Source organism: Leuciscus leuciscus (assembly GCF_965113295.1).
Source record: "Leuciscus leuciscus genome assembly, chromosome: 6".
NCBI lineage: Eukaryota > Metazoa > Chordata > Actinopteri > Cypriniformes > Leuciscidae > Leuciscus > Leuciscus leuciscus.
Window position 1 is genome coordinate 46,589,664 of NC_138730.1, and position 20,087 is coordinate 46,609,750.

Consider the following 20,087-nt stretch of genomic DNA (forward strand, 5'->3'; position numbering starts at 1 on the left):
GTACGTATGGATGCATGTATGTCTGTTTGTATGTATGCATGCATGTACGTATGGATGCATGTATGTATATATGGATGGATAGATGCATGCATGTATATACAGTATGTTTGTTTGTATCTATGCATGTATGGATGTATGTGTGGGTGTATGGATGGATGGATGTATTGAAGTATGTGTGTATGCATGTATGTATGCATGTATCGATGGATGGATGGATGGATGGATGGATGGATGGATGGACAGTGCTTATTAATCAAAAGAAACAATAACTGTAACCAATCACTCATTTCTTCATTTAGATAATTTTCTCTTTGAAACAATTGAATCATGCTGCGCTTTCCAGCTCACGTCAAAGATGCTGGAAGTGAAACTCTTTTTACAAAATCTCCCCCATGTTGAGCTGAAGTTAGTTTTACAACATAAAACGAATAAATAAATAAACACCACGAACACACAGCTCAAAAAAACGTTCTTCTCAAGCATTCAGTGGGAGGAAGCAAACAGAATCTAGAACAACCGAAACACAGAGGCGAGGACTTTTCATGAGACAGGCGTAAACAAACTGCAAACATCACTACTGAGCATGTTGTGTTGTGGGAAATAATTATCATTCAGCTCTGAATTCTTCTCCAGGATTCTGACGAGATTCGGCCTGCGTCTAACACAACGCTGTGTGTGTGTGTGTGTGTGTGTGTGTTCGTCACGCACGGAAACACACATCTACAGGTGCAGCTCAGGCTCATTTCTGAGGCCATGTAATGGATTATAACAAGCTCTTCTCTGCTGAGAGGCTGTGTGAGCGTCCGAGAGCTCACTAAACACACAAATAACCTCCAGTGAACAAATAAACACACAAATAACCTCCAGTGAACAAATAAACAGACAAATAACCTCCAGTGAACAAATAAACACACAAATAACCCCTAGTGAACAAATAAACAGACAAATAACCTCTAGTGAACAAAACAGAACTAATAACCCCCTAGTGAACAAATAAACAGACAAATAACCCCCTAGTGAACAAATAAACAGACAAATAACCCCCTAGTGAACACATAAACAGACAAATAACCCCTAGTGAACACATAAAGAGACAAATAACCCCTAGTGAACAAATAAACAGACAAATAACCCCTAGTGAACAAATAAACAGACAAATAACCCCTAGTGAACAAATAAACAGACAAATAACCCCCTAGTGAACACATAAACAGAACTAATAACCCCCTAGTGAACAAATAAACAGACAAATAACCCCCTAGTGAACAAATAAACAGACAAATAACCTCCTAGTGAACAAATAAACAGACAAATAACCCCTAGTGAACAAATAAACAGACAAATAACCCTTAGTGAACACATAAACAGACAAATAACCCCCTAGTGAACAAATAAAGTGAACAAATAAAGAGACAAATAACCCCCTAGTGAACAAATAAAGAGACAAATAACCCCTAGTGAACACATAAACAGACAAATAACCCCTAGTGAACACATAAACAGACAAATAACCCCTAGTGAACACATAAACAGACAAATAACCCCTAGTGAACACATAAACAGACAAATAACCCCCTAGTGAACAAATAAAGTGAACAAATAAAGAGACAAATAACCCCCTAGTGAACACATAAACAGACAAATAACCCCTAGTGAACACATAAACAGACAAATAACCCCTAGTGAACACATAAACAGACAAATAACCCTTAGTGAACACATAAACAGACAAATAACCCCCTAGTGAACAAATAAAGTGAACAAATAAAGAGACAAATAACCCCCTAGTGAACAAATAAAGTGAACAAATAAAGAGACAAATAACCCCTAGTGAACACATAAACAGACAAATAACCCCTAGTGAACACATAAACAGACAAATAACCCCTAGTGAACACATAAACAGACAAATAACCCTTAGTGAACACATAAACAGACAAATAACCCCCTAGTGAACAAATAAAGTGAACAAATAAAGAGACAAATAACCCCCTAGTGAACAAATAAAGAGACAAATAACCCCTAGTGAACACATAAACAGACAAATAACCCCTAGTGAACACATAAACAGACAAATAACCCTAAGTGAACACATAAACAGACAAATAACCCCCTAGTGAACAAATAAAGTGAACAAATAAAGAGACAAATAACCCCCTAGTGAACACATAAACAGACAAATAACCCCTAGTGAACACATAAACAGACAAATAACCCTTAGTGAACACATAAACAGACAAATAACCCCCTAGTGAACAAATAAAGTGAACAAATAAAGAGACAAATAACCCCCTAGTGAACAAATAAAGTGAACAAATAAAGAGACAAATAACCCCTAGTGAACACATAAACAGACAAATAACCCCTAGTGAACACATAAACAGACAAATAACCCCTAGTGAACACATAAACAGACAAATAACCCTTAGTGAACACATAAACAGACAAATAACCCCCTAGTGAACAAATAAAGTGAACAAATAAAGAGACAAATAACCCCCTAGTGAACAAATAAAGAGACAAATAACCCCTAGTGAACACATAAACAGACAAATAACCCCTAGTGAACACATAAACAGACAAATAACCCCTAGTGAACACATAAACAGACAAATAACCCCTAGTGAACACATAAACAGACAAATAACCCCCTAGTGAACAAATAAAGAGACAAATAACCCCTAGTGAACACATAAAGAGACAAATAACCCCTAGTGAACAAATAAACAGACAAATAACCCCTAGTGAACAAATAAACAGACAAATAACCCTTAGTGAACACATAAACAGACAAATAACCCCCTAGTGAACAAATAAAGTGAACAAATAAAGAGACAAATAACCCCCTAGTGAACAAATAAAGAGACAAATAACCCCTAGTGAACACATAAACAGACAAATAACCCCTAGTGAACACATAAACAGACAAATAACCCCCTAGTGAACAAATAAACAGACAAATAACCCCTAGTGAACACATAAACAGACAAATAACCCCTAGTGAACACATAAACAGACAAATAACCCCCTAGTGAACAAATAAAGAGACAAATAACCCCTAGTGAACACATAGAACACATAAACAGACAAATAACCCCCTAGTGAACAAATAAACAGACAAATAACCCCTAGTGAACACATAAACAGACAAATAACCCCTAGTGAACACATAAACAGACAAATAACCCCTAGTGAACACTAACCAGACAAATAACCCCTAGTGAACACATAAACAGACAAATAACCCCTAGTGAACACATAAAGAGACAAATAACCCCTAGTGAACACATAGAACACATAAACAGACAAATAACCCCTAGTGAACAAATAAACAGACAAATAACCCCTAGTGAACACATAAAGAGACAAATAACCCCCTAGTGAACACATAAACAGACAAATAACCCCTAGTGAACAAATAAACAGACTAGGGATGTCAATTTTCACAAATTCCCATGATCGATCGTCGTTTAAATTAACGATCAATTAATCGATTAATCGTTAGCCTTAATACTGCGATATGCGTCTACTGCAGTGGCTATGACAGCATGACAGGGTCTGCAAATGCTGCTCAAAACGCTGTTCCTCACCAAATCAATTAGAATGGTTTTAAATATAAATAAAGGGATAGTAGGATTGTAAAATGTTTCGATGTGATTGATAATTAAATGAATTATTTAATAATCAAATATAACTACTAATACAACGTGTCACCAACGCCGCCTCATATGCGCTTAGAATGTGTGACTGTTGTGGACGCGCTCTTCCTGGAACAACTGCACGCGCTGAATGAATCTGCTACCGTTAAACTGGAGCACTTTGCTAGCACGTTATTTATCTAAAAGAAACGCATCCTATATGAGATTAATCAGATATATTCAAAATAAACATAATATTACAAATTATATCTGCACAAAATGACGCAAATTCATGCTCAAGTGAACTTGAACTAAGTTACGTGCCATATTCATTCAGAACTACTCATGTTGTGGACGCGGTCTTCCTGGAGCAACGCGACACAGCAACTAAACCCAAATAATTCACAATGTTTTATTACAATATTGTAATCTTTATAATGTTATGTAATATTACAGTCCCAATAGTCATTATTAGTCGTGCACTGCCGTTTGAGCTGCGCGCGCTGAAGCTGACGCTTTACTACAGAGTTAATTCTTAACCAAATCATGCATCCAATATGAGATCAATCAGATATAGATAGGCCTACAGAAAATAAACTGTATTACAACTTACATTTGCACAAAACAAAAGCCTGCGAATGCACACGCAAACTTATAGTCATGATGAAGGTGAAAAATGGTCCCAAACATAACTCCAGCGCGCTCGCTTACATGTTTCGCGGTTGAGCAGCGCGCACGCGCATGAAGACCTGCTTAATCGATGATCGATAAGTTGTATCGATTAAATGTATTATCGACAATTAATCGATCGTCGATTAATCGTTGACATCCCTAAAACAGACAAATAACCCCTAGTGAACAAATAAACAGACATATAACCTCTAGTGAACACATAGAACACATAAACAGACAAATAACCCCTAGTGAACAAATAAACAGACAAATAACCCCTAGTGAACACATAAAGAGACAAATAACCCCCTAGTGAACAAATAAACAGACAAATAACCCCTAGTGAACACATAAACAGACAAATAACCCCTAGTGAACAAATAAACAGACAAATAACTCCTAGTGAACAAATAAACAGACAAATAACCCCTAGTGAACAAATAAACAGACAAATAACCCCCTAGTGAACAAATAAACAGACAAATAACCCCTAGTGAACACATAAAGAGACAAATAACCCCTAGTGAACAAATAAACAGACAAATAACCCCTAGTGAACAAATAAACAGACAAATAACCCCTAGTGAACACATAAAGAGACAAATAACCCCTAGTGAACAAATAAACAGACAAATAACCCCTAGTGAACACATAAACACACAAATAACCCCTAGTGAACACATAGAGACAAATAACCCCTAGTGAACACATAAAGAGACCAATAACCCCTAGTGAACACATAAACACACAAATAACCTCTAGTGAACACATAAACAGACAAATAACCCTCTAGTGAACAAATAAAGATACAAATAACCCCTAGTGAACAAATAAAGATACAAATAACCCCTAGTGAACAAATAAAGATACAAATAACCCTCTAGTGAACAAATAAAGATACAAATAACCCCCTAGTGAACAAATAAAGATACAAATAACCCTCTAGTGAACAAATAAAGAGACAAATAACCCCTAGTGTTTAACACTCCTACCAAAATAAGTCAACATCTATGTCTATCCATTCATGCACATTTGAATCAAGTTGTCTGTAAATACAGACTGATCAGAAAAAAAAACCAGGTACACAACCACAGCACATACACATACACATACACATACACATACACATACTGCTGTAACAAACAGCACAACAGAAATACGTATTTGCAATGAAAACAAAACTTAAGTTAAAACTTAGTTTATGACAACGATACTGTCTCTCACACATCCCTAGTAGAGAGAAATCGTGGGCTACTGATCGCCCGAACTTCACGACACGTGACCCTATAAGAGTGATTACTGATAGGCTGTCTGTCACCCACAAATATCCAATCACGTATAAGATTGGATCATCCCGACTACTCAAGGACTTTGACAGAAATGTAGTGGAGTAAAAAGTAACAAGTTTCCAGAAAATAATACTCAAGTAAAGTGCAGATACTCAAAAAGTCTACTTAAGTACAGTCCTCAAGTAAATGACCTTCGTGTCAGTCCACCATACTGCACACTACTTCCACATAGTATGGCATTCCAGACGCAGTCACTGGGCCCTATTTTAACAATCTAAGCGGATGTCTAAAGAAATAGTGCACTTAGGTCGTGTCCAAATCCACTTTTGCTAGTTTAACGACGGGACAAATGGTCGGCGCTCCCGGCGCTGGTCTAAAAGTGTTGTCCCCATTCTCTTAATGAGTAATGGGTGTGTTTGGGGCATAACGTGAAATAAACCAATCAGAGTCTCATCTCCCATTCCCTTTAAAAGGCAGTTGCACTCGCGCCGCGGCGGATTTGCTATTTACATGGAGGAATTTGCAAGCTGAAAAACTGAAAGCATCTCTAGAGAGGAAACAGATCTGTTCGTGCACGAGGTTAAAGCTGTGTGTGTGTGTGTGTGTGTGTGTGGTTAAAGCTCAAGCAGACCATATACGGGACAAGCTGGATTCCACCATATCTTTATGTACACAATATTAATCTTTTACTTTGTAATCCTTTTATTTATAATATTTTGCATGTTTGTGTGCTGCTGCGCATCCATGTGTGAGTAATAAGCAGTGTGTGTGTGTGTGTGTGTGTGTGTGTGTGTGTGTGTGTGTGTGTGTGTGTGTAATAAAGCAGAGTGTGTAATAAGCAGAGTGTGTGTGTGTGTGTGTGTGTGTAATAAGCAGTGTGTGTGTGTAATAAGAAGAGTGTGTGTGTGTGTGTGTGTGTGTGTGTGTGTGTGTGTGTGTGTAATAAGCAGTGTATGTGTGTGTGTGTGTAATAAGCAGAGTGTGTGTGTGTCTGTGTGTGTCTGTGTGTGTGTGTGTGTGTGTGTGTGTGTGTGTGTGTGTGTGTGTGTGTGTGTGTGTGTGTGTGTGTGTGTGTGTGAGAGAGAGTGTGGGAGAGTGTGTGAGTGTGTGTGTGAGAGAGAGTGTGAGAGAGTGTGTGAGAGTGTGAGTGTGTGTGTGTGTGTGTGTGTGTGTGTGTGTGTGTGTGTGTGTGTGTGTGTGTGTGTGTGTGTAAAATAAGCAGACTGTGTGCGTGTTTAATAAGCAGAGTGTGTATGTGTTTAATAAGCAGAGTGTGTATGTGTTTAATAAGCAGAGTGTGTATGTGTTTAATAAGCAGAGTGTGTGTGTAATAAGCTGAGTGTGTGTAATAAGCAGAGTATGCGTGTTGTGAACCCGCCTATAGGCACACATTACTAAATGTAAATAAGCTCTTTAAATAGCAAAATAAATATTGTGCCATTGACTTTAGACCAGGTTTTTGTTGGCCAATGTCTCAGTCTATTTCAGTTCCTCAAAATATCAACGCTCCCACAATGACCCTGAACACACACCTGGTTTTCAGAACAGCACAAATAGGCGCACATGCATTTGCTATTTAAACAACGTGGCGCAGGACGTGAAAATGAAAACTGTGTCGGGCTGAAACTAGCAAAACACACTTGCGTCGCGCCGGGTGTATGATAGGGCTCTTAGTGTGTACATGGGCATCCTAACTACACTATACCACACACACAGATAACTGACATACTTCCACATAGTATGTCATTCCAGACGCAGTCAGTGTGCGTTTTTCCCTGAATGTGTGTGTAATGAAGGTTTAGTCATTCTTGTTGAATTAGACATGAGAGCTGAACACACACACACACACACACACACACAGCCGCCGGCGCTTCTCGACCGACAGAGGACAAACTCTCCCTGTGTCAGCGTCACACGACCGTGATCACAAGGACATACTCATCACCGCACAAAACACATCACAACTGAACCAAATCCGCAACAAAGATAGAATTGATTTACCACACGAACAAAAACAAGCACAAACAGTTCAGTTTTACTCTGCATTCGCCACATTTTTTGTGACGCACATTCAGTTCATCAGTGACACCCAGGGACTAAAACTAACGTTTTGCCACACATGCCAATGGCTGGTTACTTTAAGGAGTAGTTCACTTTAAAATGAAAAGTAGCCCATGATTTACTCACCCTCAAGCCATCCTAGGTGTATATGACTTTCTTCTTTCAGACGAATACAATCTGAGTTATATTAATAAACGCCCTGACGCTTCTGAGCTTTATAATGGCAGCGGATTGCAAGCAACAGATTGAAGCTCAAAAAAGTGCATCTATCCATCATAAAAGTGCATCCATCCATGATAAAAGTGCATCTATCCATGATAAAAGTACATCTGTCCATCATAAAGTGCATCCATCCATGATAAAAGTGCATCTATCCATGATAAAAGTACATCTATCCATCATAAAAGTGCATCCATCCATGATAAAAGTGCATCTATCCATCATAAAAGTGCATCCATCCATGATAAAAGTGCATCTATCCATGATAAAAGTACATCTGTCCATCATAAAGTGCATCTATCCATCATAAAGTGCATCTATCCATCATAAAAGTGCATCCATCCATGATAAAAGTGCATCTATCCATCATAAAAGTGCATCTATCTATGATAAAAGTGCATCTGTCCATCATAAAGTGCATATATCCATCATAAAAGTGCATCTATCCATCATAAAAGTGCATCTATCCATGATAAAAGTGCATCTATCCATCATAAAGTGCATCTGTCCATCATAAAGTGCATCTATCCATCATAAAAGTGCATCTATCCATGATAAAAGTGCATCTGTCCATCATAAAGTGCATCTATCCATCATAAAGTGCATCTATCCATCATAAAAGTGCATCTATCCATCATAAAGTGCATCTATCCATCATAAAAGTGCATCTATCCATGATAAAAGTGCATCTATCCATGATAAAAGTGCATCTATCCATGATAAAAGTGCATCTATCCATCATAAAGTGCATCTATCCATCATAAAAGTGCATCTATCCATCATAAAGTGCATCTATCCATCATAAAGTGCATCTATCCATCATAAAAGTGCGTGCATCTATCCATCATAAAAGTGCATGTATCCATCATAAAGTGCTCCACACTAGAGACCTGCGCGGGACACAATTTTCAGTCCCGCTCCCGCCCGCTCCCGCAGTGTTCAGTCCCGCTCCCGCCCGCTCCCGCAAAGATTTGTCATTTTTAGTCCCGCTCCCGCCCACATCTGTGATATTATGTCCCGCTCCCGCCCGCAAATGCCCGCAAGACGGCAGGCAGGATGTATGTTCACTTTCTGTCTCACGAAAGGTCTTGGAAAAAAATGCGATTTGTGTCCGTTGTATGTTAACACCTTTTGGCATTTATCGCAGCAGGCAAAAGGTAGTTGATTCCCCTCCCCTCTCCATCATGCACAACCGAAAAAGACTGCCAAATGTCTGATTTGAGGTTTCGTGATTTTTATTTTTTTGTAGTAAATGTGCCTTTCTTTAGAGTAGTGCTTACATCTGAAGCGCTTAGGCTTATATCTGAAGCACTAGAGGTGCTCTTTTCCTCATCCATGCTGTCTATTTTGAACTTGAAGCTTTCGAATTCGAACACGGAGCAGCGGGAAGGAATTGACTCTAAACAAGTGTGCGTGAGATTAGGTCCCGCCCTACCCCAAACGACAACATCCAAGTTTAGGCTGCTTAAAACATTTTTATTGCTGCCAAACAGAATCTCCCTCACAACTACAAATTATGTACGCTACTTTAATAATTTATATATTTTACTTTACACTCATATTTAATTTGCGGGAGTGCAGCGTATCATCCCCCCCGCCCGCACCCGCAAGTGCACCTTCATCATCCCGCCCGCTCCCGCAATGACCTTTCAAAATTTGTCCCGCGCCGCTCTGTTTTGCGTCGGGTCCCGCGGGTCCCGCGGGAGTGCAGGTCTCTACTCCACACTGCTCCGGGGGGTTAATAAAGGCCTTCTGAAGCAAACCGATGAGTTTTTAGTAAGAAAAAGATTCATATTTAAAACTTTATAAAGTAAAATAACTAGCTTCTGGCCAAACGAACATGCAGATTCGACTTAAGTGCAACTTATGCGAGTAATGTGACGCACTGCTGATATTTACGCTACGCCATGACGCACTACGATACTTCTGACGTCACAAGTTGCGCTTTAGGCGTAAGTGGAATCCGTATGTTCGTTTGGCTGGTTGCTAGAATTTTACTTTCTAACGTGTTACATATTAAAGCTGCCGTCGGCAAAATTTTTTTAATCATATTCAGTGAAAGCGACACCATAATCCGACAGAACAACATAAATAAAGTGGTTTTAGAAAAAAACCCGAGCTTCTAACTCCACCTGGAGCGTGTTATTTGTTTTGCAAAAATCCACCGCTCTCGGATCATCGGGTCCTATCAGCGCTGGGGGATGTGAGATCTGACTGTCAATCACAGGTCGTGCACATGCCACAGATCCCACTCCCCCCTCGCGCACGTTACAATCACATGCACACGCCTGAAGTTCACAGGTGTGTAGTGTGTTGGATTGTACGAAGCGTGATGGCGGAGAGAAAATCTACTAACAAGCTTCCAATTCCTCGGTTATTGCTATATATGGGTAGATTAGCCAGCGCAGCCTACCTCCGAGTCTATGGTGTTGATCGATGCTGAAGAGATGGCGCGGACACGTTCACATAAAATCTGGTGCACACGCACTGACGAGCAAAAACTCGATGGGAGGGTGCTCGCTGGTAGTGGGGTAGGGGCGTGAGAGTTGTAAACATTCAACATTTTGGCTAAGTCGACCCAATCTGCCAGACTTGCCGACTGCAGCTTTAATATTTTTCTTACATAAACTCATCGCTTCATGTGAGTGGGCGGAGCTAATCTCTGATTGACAGCGATATCTTCCACCATGTTTGTCATTTTTTAACACTTTCTTGTAGTTCTAATCAAATCCTCGACCGGACAATCCAGGTTCCTTTGCAATACTCATTTCAACATACTACGATTTGGGTCACACTAATCCTAATTTCGAATACTATTTAGGATGGATATGTGAATTAGATGCAACATATGTTAATTTATCAAGTTACAGTACAGTCAGAAACAGTTACATTTTTACCACCAAAATTCGAACCGCAGCTGTTCACTGCATTTACAATGAATCAACTTGATACATTGTATTCCACTGTATCTGATGTACTCCACTTTGTACTATTATAAATAACCATAAGGTATACACTCACCTAAAGGATTATTAGGAACACCATACTAATACTGTGTTTGACCCCCTTTCGCCTTCAGAACGGCCTTAATTCTACGTGGCATTGATTCAACAAGGTGCTGAAAGCATTCTTTAGAAATGTTGGCCCATATTGATAGGATAGCATCTTGCAGTTGATGGAGATTTGTGGGATGCACATCCAGGGCACAAAGCTCCCGTTCCACCACATCCCAAAGATGCTCTATTGGGTTGAGATCTGGTGACTGTGGGGGCCATTTTAGTACAGTGAACTCATTGTCATGTTCAAGAAACCAATTTGAAATGATTCGAGCTTTGTGACATGGTGCATTATCCTGCTGGAAGTAGCCATCAGAGGATGGGTACATGGTGGTCATAAAGGGATGGACATGGTCAGAAACAATGCTCAGGTAGGCCGTGGCATTTAAACGATGCCCAATTGGCACTAAGGGGCCTAAAGTGTGCCAAGAAAACATCCCCCACACCATTACACCACCACCACCAGCCTGCACAGTGGTAAAAAGGCATGATGGATCCATGTTCTCATTCTGTTTACGCCAAATTCTGACTCTACCATCTGAATGTCTCAACAGAAATCGAGACTCATCAGACCAGGCAACATTTTTCCAGTCTTCAACTGTCCAATTTTGGTGAGCTTGTGCAAATTGTAGCCTCTTTTTCCTATTTGTAGTGGAGATGAGTGGTACCCGGTGGGGTCTTCTGCTGTTGTAGCCCATCCGCCTCAAGGTTGTGCGTGTTGTGGCTTCACAAATGCTTTGCTGCATACCTCGGTTGTAACGAGTGGTTATTTCAGTCAAAGTTGCTCTTCTATCAGCTTGAATCAGTCGGCCCATTCTCCTCTGACCTCTAGCATCAACAAGGCATTTTCGCCCACAGGACTGCCGCATACTGGATGTTTTTCCCTTTTCACACCATTCTCTGTAAACCCTAGAAATGGTTGTGCGTGAAAATCCCAGTAACTGAGCAGATTGTGAAATACTCAGACCGGCCCGTCTGGCACCAACAACCATGCCACACTCAAAATTGCTTAAATCACCTTTCTTTCCCATTCTGACATTCAGTTTGGAGTTCAGGAGATTGTCTTGACCAGGACCACACCCCTAAATGCATTGAAGCAACTGCCATGTGATTGGTTGATTAGATAATTGCATTAATGAGAAATTGAACAGGTGTTCCTAATAATCCTTTAGGTGAGTGTATACTTTATGTAATTCTATTTTATAGTGGTGTAACGATACCCTCACGATTCAATACATATCACGATACTGAACTCACGATACGATATTATTGCGATACTCCAAGACAGATGATAAAAAGTTAACAAATATTAAAATTTTGAATTTGATGTTACATTGTGTTTGTAAATGAATAGACTTGGACTTGGTGCTGAAACCCAATGCACGACAATAGAGACGCCAGAATAACAATATTCATGATCTGAAGATGAAAACACAGAATTTTAGACGAATATGCTTAATCTCTGTCACTGACTAGATATATTTAAAATAATGTCAGCCACTTTTTACTGGTAACATCAGACATTTGGCATTATCAGGACACACACATATCACCCATTGCATATTCAACATTATATATAGTAGTTTAATGTAGTACTGATACTAAAACTCTGTAAACTTGCATTTTTCCTCACACAGTAATTATTATTTTGGGTGAACTACTATACACAATACATGTCGCATTTTCATATTGTGATATATTGTGACGTGATATACTGTTACACTCCTAGTATTTAATCTTCAGCATTTAAGACTGTTGCTGTAAAACACTTGATCTTGTGGCTTAAAACACTATGTTCTCCCTGCATTATAACAGCAATGAAGAAATAAACAAGCTTTCAAGGTGAAAAGAAAAGTTTAGAAAGGCGCTCTAACCTTTCCACCGCTGTGAAGATCACGATGGGAAAACAACAAGCTCATAAACAATTTACACACAGCAGGTTAACATCAGCATCTGGCTGTGAGCGGATAACACCTGAACACACACTTCAGCAGCGCGCTTAACCCGGCCGGCCTCCGAGGAACACACTGGGATTAGCGGAGATTTAGAGGCGGAAAACAAGAGGAACAGGGATGCTAATATCACATGTGTGACAAAACCAGTCTCGAGTCGCACGGGTATATCTGTGGCAATAGCCAACAATACATTGTACGGGTCAAAATTATAGATTTTTCTTCTATGCCGAAAATCATGAGGATATTAAGTAAAGATCATGTTCCATGAAGATATTTTGTACATTTCCTTACTGTAAATATATAAAACATTTATTTCTGTGAGTGAATGCAGCACAATCGTGAACATAAATGAAGAACTTTAAAGGAGATTTTCTCAATGTTTCGATTTTTTTGCATCCTCAGATTCCAGATTTTCAATAAATGTATCTCGACCAAATATTGTCTTATCCAAACAAAAGCTTATTTATTCACCTTTCATATGATGTATAAATCTCAATTTAAAATAAATTGACCCATGTGACTGGTTTTGTGGCCCAGGGTCATATATATATATATATATATGCTGGACTCCAAAACTAACAAGATCAGACTAACAGGATCACTGATACACAACTCGCCTCTCTGTTTCTTTCTCATTGTTTGTGAAATGTGTTAATTTTTCTACAATTTTTATTTATTATATATATTTTTTTTTTCAGAGTACACTACCAGTCAAAAGTTTTGGATCGGTAAGATTTTTAATGTTTTTAAAACAAGTTTCTTCTGCTCACCAAGGCTGCATTTATTTGATTAAAAATACAAACAAAAAACAGTAAAAATAGTGAAATATTATTGTAATGTAAATCATCTGTTTTCTATGTGAATATATGAAGAGTTCAGATGCAAAAGCCTCTAAGTGCCATCTGAAATTTCCTTATACAATGATCATTTTTATCAAGCTCGTATATTTAAGTTCAGTAATTTCACTTAAATGACAATTAATAGGTAATCTTCATTGCCATTTAAGTGAAATGATTGAATTTAAATATACAAGCTTGATCAAAATTATCATTCTAGAATAAAATTTCAGATGGCACTTAGAGGCTTTTGCATCTGAACTCTTCATATAGTAAAGTGTAATTTATTCCTGTGATCAAAGCTGAATATTCAGCATCATTACTCCAGTCTTCAGTGTCACATGATCCTTCACAAATCATTCTAATATATAAAATAGAAAACGGTTATTTTAAATTGTCATAATATTTAACAATATTACTGTTTTTTGTTGTTGTTGTATTTTTAATCAAATAAATGCAGCGTTGCTGAGCAGAAGAGACTTCTTTTAAAAACATAATAAAATCTTTTGATTGGTTGTTTATGTTAAGAATTGTTCACTGAATATCCCTTTAAAACACACAAGCAAATATAAATTAATAAAAGAGAACAGACAAAAAAACATTACATGCAATAAACAAAACCTTGTCAGAATCGCGATGCATCAGAGATTAGTTTTCTCCCACTCCTACTAAACATGCACGGTTTTCCCAGACAAAAACCACACGCAGATTTACCTCTGAGGTCTAGTTATATTATAGAATAACTATATATTATAATTTAGTTTGAAGCAAACATACAGTATAAACTGTGTGGTCGTACAGAGGCTTTACCGCGGTCCAGGAAAAGATCTCTCTCATTTCAGTAATCTCTCATGAGGACTTTAAAGAACAAGCTCTCCTTCTCACCTTGCTCAAGGTTAGTGTGTGTGTGTGTGTGTGTGTGTGTGTGTGTGTGTGTGTGTGTGTGTGTGTGTGTGTGTGTGTGTGTGTGTGTTCAGTGACTCTCAGCAGGTTAGTACACTTCAAAGAGAACATGATGTCGTTAGGGACCTGACCATGAATATTAGGCTGCAGGGGAAGATAGTGGCCAGAGTTTCACACACACACACACACACACACACACACACACACACACACACACACACACACACACACACAGACACACACACACACACACACACACACACACACACACACACACACACACACACACACACACACACACACACACACACACACACACACACACACACACACACGTCCTTGGTTTAGTCAAGCAAACCAGATTTCACAGACAATGTCATTATCTTTCCATTTCAAAGCTCTCCATGTCTCTGCTGTGATATTGTGATTTTTTATATGCGTTATGTGTCAAAGAATATCTGACCAAAAAAAAGGAACTAGACCCTTTGGAATTGGATGCAAAAAAATTAAACATAATATTGATATAAAATAAAAATTAATTATTTTTTTCAAAATAATTTTGTTGAAAAAAAGCTCCTAAATGACAATTAAGACATTAAGAAGTAAATCAATTAATAACCCTTAAAAACTGACAAAAAATATGTATGTATGTATACATATGTGTATATATATATATATATATATGCACATTCATCCAGTACAGGACGCATTTATACACTCCATCTGTGGTATTTGTAATCATTTTTCTATGTACATGCATTACCCACATCTTGTGCTGATGCTTCACACACTGTTCTCTTCAGTGTCTCACGTCATGAGTCTCAGTTTTACAATGCTGTAAAATAAAAATAATTAAAATGCAAATGCACACACACACTCTTTCTCTCTCTCTCTCACTCACACACACACGCACACACACACACACACACACAACACACACACACACACACACACACACACACACACACACACACACACACACACACACACACACACACACACTTGTCCTCATTGGTTTAGTCAAGCAAACCACATTTCAGCTCTCTCCTCTCAGGACTCCTGCGTCTCGCAGTGTGTGTGAACACAAGAACATGTTTGAACAGATTAACTCAGTGTCTCAATCGTTCTGGACAGCAGACGCTCAATTTCTACACTGACCGACACAACGATCAACATTCTGTGGGGAAACATCGAGCTCATTCATTTCACATTTAACAGATTCACAATAGTGCTCGAATAACACGACAAATGCAGAGCGTTACTACGCAGATTCATGCAACTAGGGCAACACTGTACTATACGGTTCATTAGTTAACTACCTTAGTTAGCATGAACTAAGAATGAACAATACTTCTACAGCATTTATTAATCTTAGTTGATATTAATTTGAACATTTACTAATACATTATTAAAATCAGAGGTTGTATTTGTTAACATTAGTTAATGCGCTGTGAACTAACATGATCAAACAGCTGGATTTATTAACTAACATTAACAATAATAAATACCGTTACAAATGTATCACTCATCGTTAGTTCATGTTAGTTAATACAGTAACTAATGTTTAATAAATTATCCTTATTGTAAAGTGTCACCGCTATTAGTTTGCGAGGTGTGTTTCTGACATCAGACGTTACTCAGATGAACACACACTCGCTCAGACGTTACTCAGATGAACACACACTCGCTCAGACGTTACTCAGATGAACACACACTCGCTCAGACGTTACTCAGATGAACACACACTCGCTCAGACGTTACTCAGATGAACACACACTCGCTCCGACGTTACTCAGATGAACACACACTCGCTCAGACGTTACTCAGATGAACACACACTTGTTCAGACGTTACTCAGATGAACACACACACTCGCTCAGACGTTACTCAGACGAACACACACTTGTTCAGACGTTACTCAGATGAACACACACACACACACTCGCTCAGACGTTACTCAGATGAACACACACTTGTTCAGACGTTACTCAGACAAACACACACTCGTTCAGACGTTACTCAGATGAACACACACACTCGCTCAGACGTTACTCAGATGAACACACACTCGCTCCGACGTTACTCAGATGAACACACACTCGCTCAGACGTTACTCAGATGAACACACACTTGTTCAGACGTTACTCAGACAAACACACACTCGTTCAGACGTTACTCAGATGAACACACACACTCGCTCAGACGTTACTCAGATGAACACACACTCGCTCGGACGTTACTCAGGTGAACACACTCGTTCAGACGTTACTCAGATGAACACAAACTCGCTCAGACGTTACTCAGACGAACACACACTTGTTCAGACGTTACTCAGATGAACACACACACTCGCTCAGACGTTACTCAGATGAACACACACTCGTTTAGACGTTACTCAGATGAACACACACACTCGCTCAGACGTTACTCAGGTGAACACACTCGTTCAGACGTTACTCAGATGAACACAAACTCGCTCAGACATTACTCAGACGAACACACACTTGTTCAGACGTTACTCAGATGAACACACACACTCGCTCAGACGTTACTCAGACCAACACACACTGGTTCAGACGTTACTCAGATGAACACACACACACACTCGCTCAGACGTTACTCAGACGAACACACACTCGTTCAGACGTTACTCAGATGAACACACACACACTCGCTCAGACGTTACTCAGACGAACACACACTCGTTCAGACGTTACTCAGATGAACACACACACACTCGCTCAGACGTTACTCAGACGAACACACACTTGTTCAGACGTTACTCAGACGAACACACACTCGTTCAGACGTTACTCAGATGAACACACACACTCGCTCAGACGTTACTCAGACGAACACACACTTGTTCAGACGTTACTCATATGAACACACACACACTCGCTCAGACGTTACTCAGACGAACACACACTTGTTCAGACGTTACTCAGATGAACACACACACTCGCTCAGACGTTACTCAGACGAACACACACACTCGCTCAGACGTTACTCAGATGAACACAAACTCGCTCAGACGTTACTCAGGTGAACACACTCGTTCAGACGTTACTCAGATGAACACAAACTCGCTCAGACATTACTCAGACGAACACACACTTGTTCAGACGTTACTCAGATGAACACACACACTCGCTCAGACGTTACTCAGACGAACACACACTTGTTCAGGCGTTACTCAGATGAACACAAACTCGCTCAGACGAACACACACTTGTTCAGACGTTACTCAAATGAACACACACACTCGCTCAGACGTTACTCAGATGAACACACACTCGCTCGGACGTTACTCAGATGAACACACACTCGCTCGGACGTTACTCAGGTGAACACACACTCGTTTAGACGTTACTCAGATGAACACACACTCGCTCGGACGTTACTCAGGTGAACACACTCGTTCAGACGTTACTCAGATGAACACACACTCGCTCGGACGTTACTCAGATGAACACACACTCGCTCGGACGTTACTCAGGTGAACACACTCGTTCAGACGTTACTCAGATGAACACACACTCGTTTAGACGTTACTCAGATGAACACACACTCGCTCGGACGTTACTCAGGTGAACACACTCGTTCAGACGTTACTCAGACGAACACACACTCGCTCAGACGTTACTCGGATGAACACACACTCGCTCAGACGTTACTCAGATGAACACACACTCGCTCAGACGTTACTCAGACGAACACACACTTGTTCAGACGTTACTCAGATGAACACACACACTCGCTCAGACGTTACTCAGACGAACACACACTCGTTCAGACGTTACTCAGACGAACACACACTCGTTCAGACGTTACTCAGATGAACACACACACTCGCTCAGACATTACTCAGACGAACACACACTCGTTCAGACGTTACTCAGATGAACACACACTCGTTTAGACGTTACTCAGATGAACACACTCGTTCAGACGTTACTCAGATGAACACAAACTCGCTCAGACGTTACTCAGACGAACACACACTTGTTCAGACGTTACTCAGATGAACACACACACTCGCTCAGACGTTACTCAGACGAACACACACTTGTTCAGACGTTACTCAGGTGAACACACACTCGCTCAGACGTTACTCAGGTGAACACACTCGTTCAGACGTTACTCAGATGAACACAAACTCGCTCAGACGTTACTCAGACGAACACACACTTGTTCAGACGTTACTCAGATGAACACACACACTCGCTCAGACGTTACTCAGACGAACACACACTTGTTCAGACGTTACTCAGACGAACACACACTCGTTCAGACGTTACTCAGATGAACACACACACACTCGCTCAGACGTTACTCAGATGAACACACACACTCGCTCAGACGTTACTCAGACGAACACACACTTGTTCAGACGTTACTCAGATGAACACACACACTCGCTCAGACGTTACTCAGACGAACACACACTCGCTCAGACGTTACTCAGACGAACACACACTTGTTCAGACGTTACTCAGACGAACACACACTTGTTCAGACGTTACTCAGATGAACACACACACTCGCTCAGACGTTACTCAGACGAACACACACTTGTTCAGACGTTACTCAGACAAACACACACTCGTTCAGACGTTACTCAGATGAACACACACACTCGCTCAGACGTTACTCAGACGAACACACACTTGTTCAGACGTTACTCAGATGAACACACACACTCGCTCAGACGTTACTCAGACGAACACACACTTGTTCAGACGTTACTCAGACGAACACACACTTGTTCAGACGTTACTCAGATGAACACACACACTCGCTCAGACGTTACTCAGACGAACACACACTTGTTCAGACGTTACTCAGACAAACACACACTTGTTCAGACGTTACTCAGACGAACACACACTCGTTCAGACGTTACTCATATGAACACACACACTCGCTCAGCGCTGTCAGTGTGTTCTTCACTGTCCCACAGCTTTAAACGCTTATGGGATTAATTATCCACATCACTCACTAACAAGAGCCGTGCACACACAGGTGTGAGTAACAGATCAGACGGCCACGTTTGAAGACACTATATATATATATATATATATATATCATTCAACCAGAAGACATAAGTCAAGCACTGGAGATCTGACATTTATCTCGATATGTGCAAGGAAAGTTCATCTCAATGCCCTTTTTCCATGCACATATGAGGATTTATTAAAATATATGTGCAAATTGTCCAAACACTCTTGCCTTGTTTAGTGATGTTAGCGAAGTAATGAAGTAAACGGGAGGAATTTAAACTCTATTTACCAATTTGATATACACATTTAGATTATATACATATATACACACATATATATATATGTATGAAGAGTTCAGATGCAAAAGCCTCTGAGTGCCATCTGAAATTTTCTTCTAGTATGATAATTTTTATCAAGCTCGTATATTCAAGTAAAATAATTTGACTTAAATGGCA

General features: G+C 39.8%; 1 protein-coding gene and 1 long non-coding RNA gene across 3 annotated transcripts in view; both read right to left on the reverse strand.

The window, feature by feature from the left end:
- LOC309501238 overlaps positions 1–20,087 on the reverse strand; it is a 235,852-nt gene that overhangs the window by 20,663 nt on the left and 195,102 nt on the right. The window lies entirely within an intron of this gene.
- lingo3b (leucine rich repeat and Ig domain containing 3b) overlaps positions 1–20,087 on the reverse strand; it is a 62,447-nt gene that overhangs the window by 12,926 nt on the left and 29,434 nt on the right. The window contains exon 1 of one of the 2 annotated variants that reach the window (XM_082173038.1): positions 12,810–13,001. The exons of the other annotated variant lie outside the window; for it this stretch is intronic. The gene's annotated coding sequence lies outside the window, so the exon portion shown is untranslated. Of the gene's footprint in view, positions 1–12,809; positions 13,002–20,087 lie in introns of those variants that run through there. 2 annotated transcript variants of the gene reach the window in all.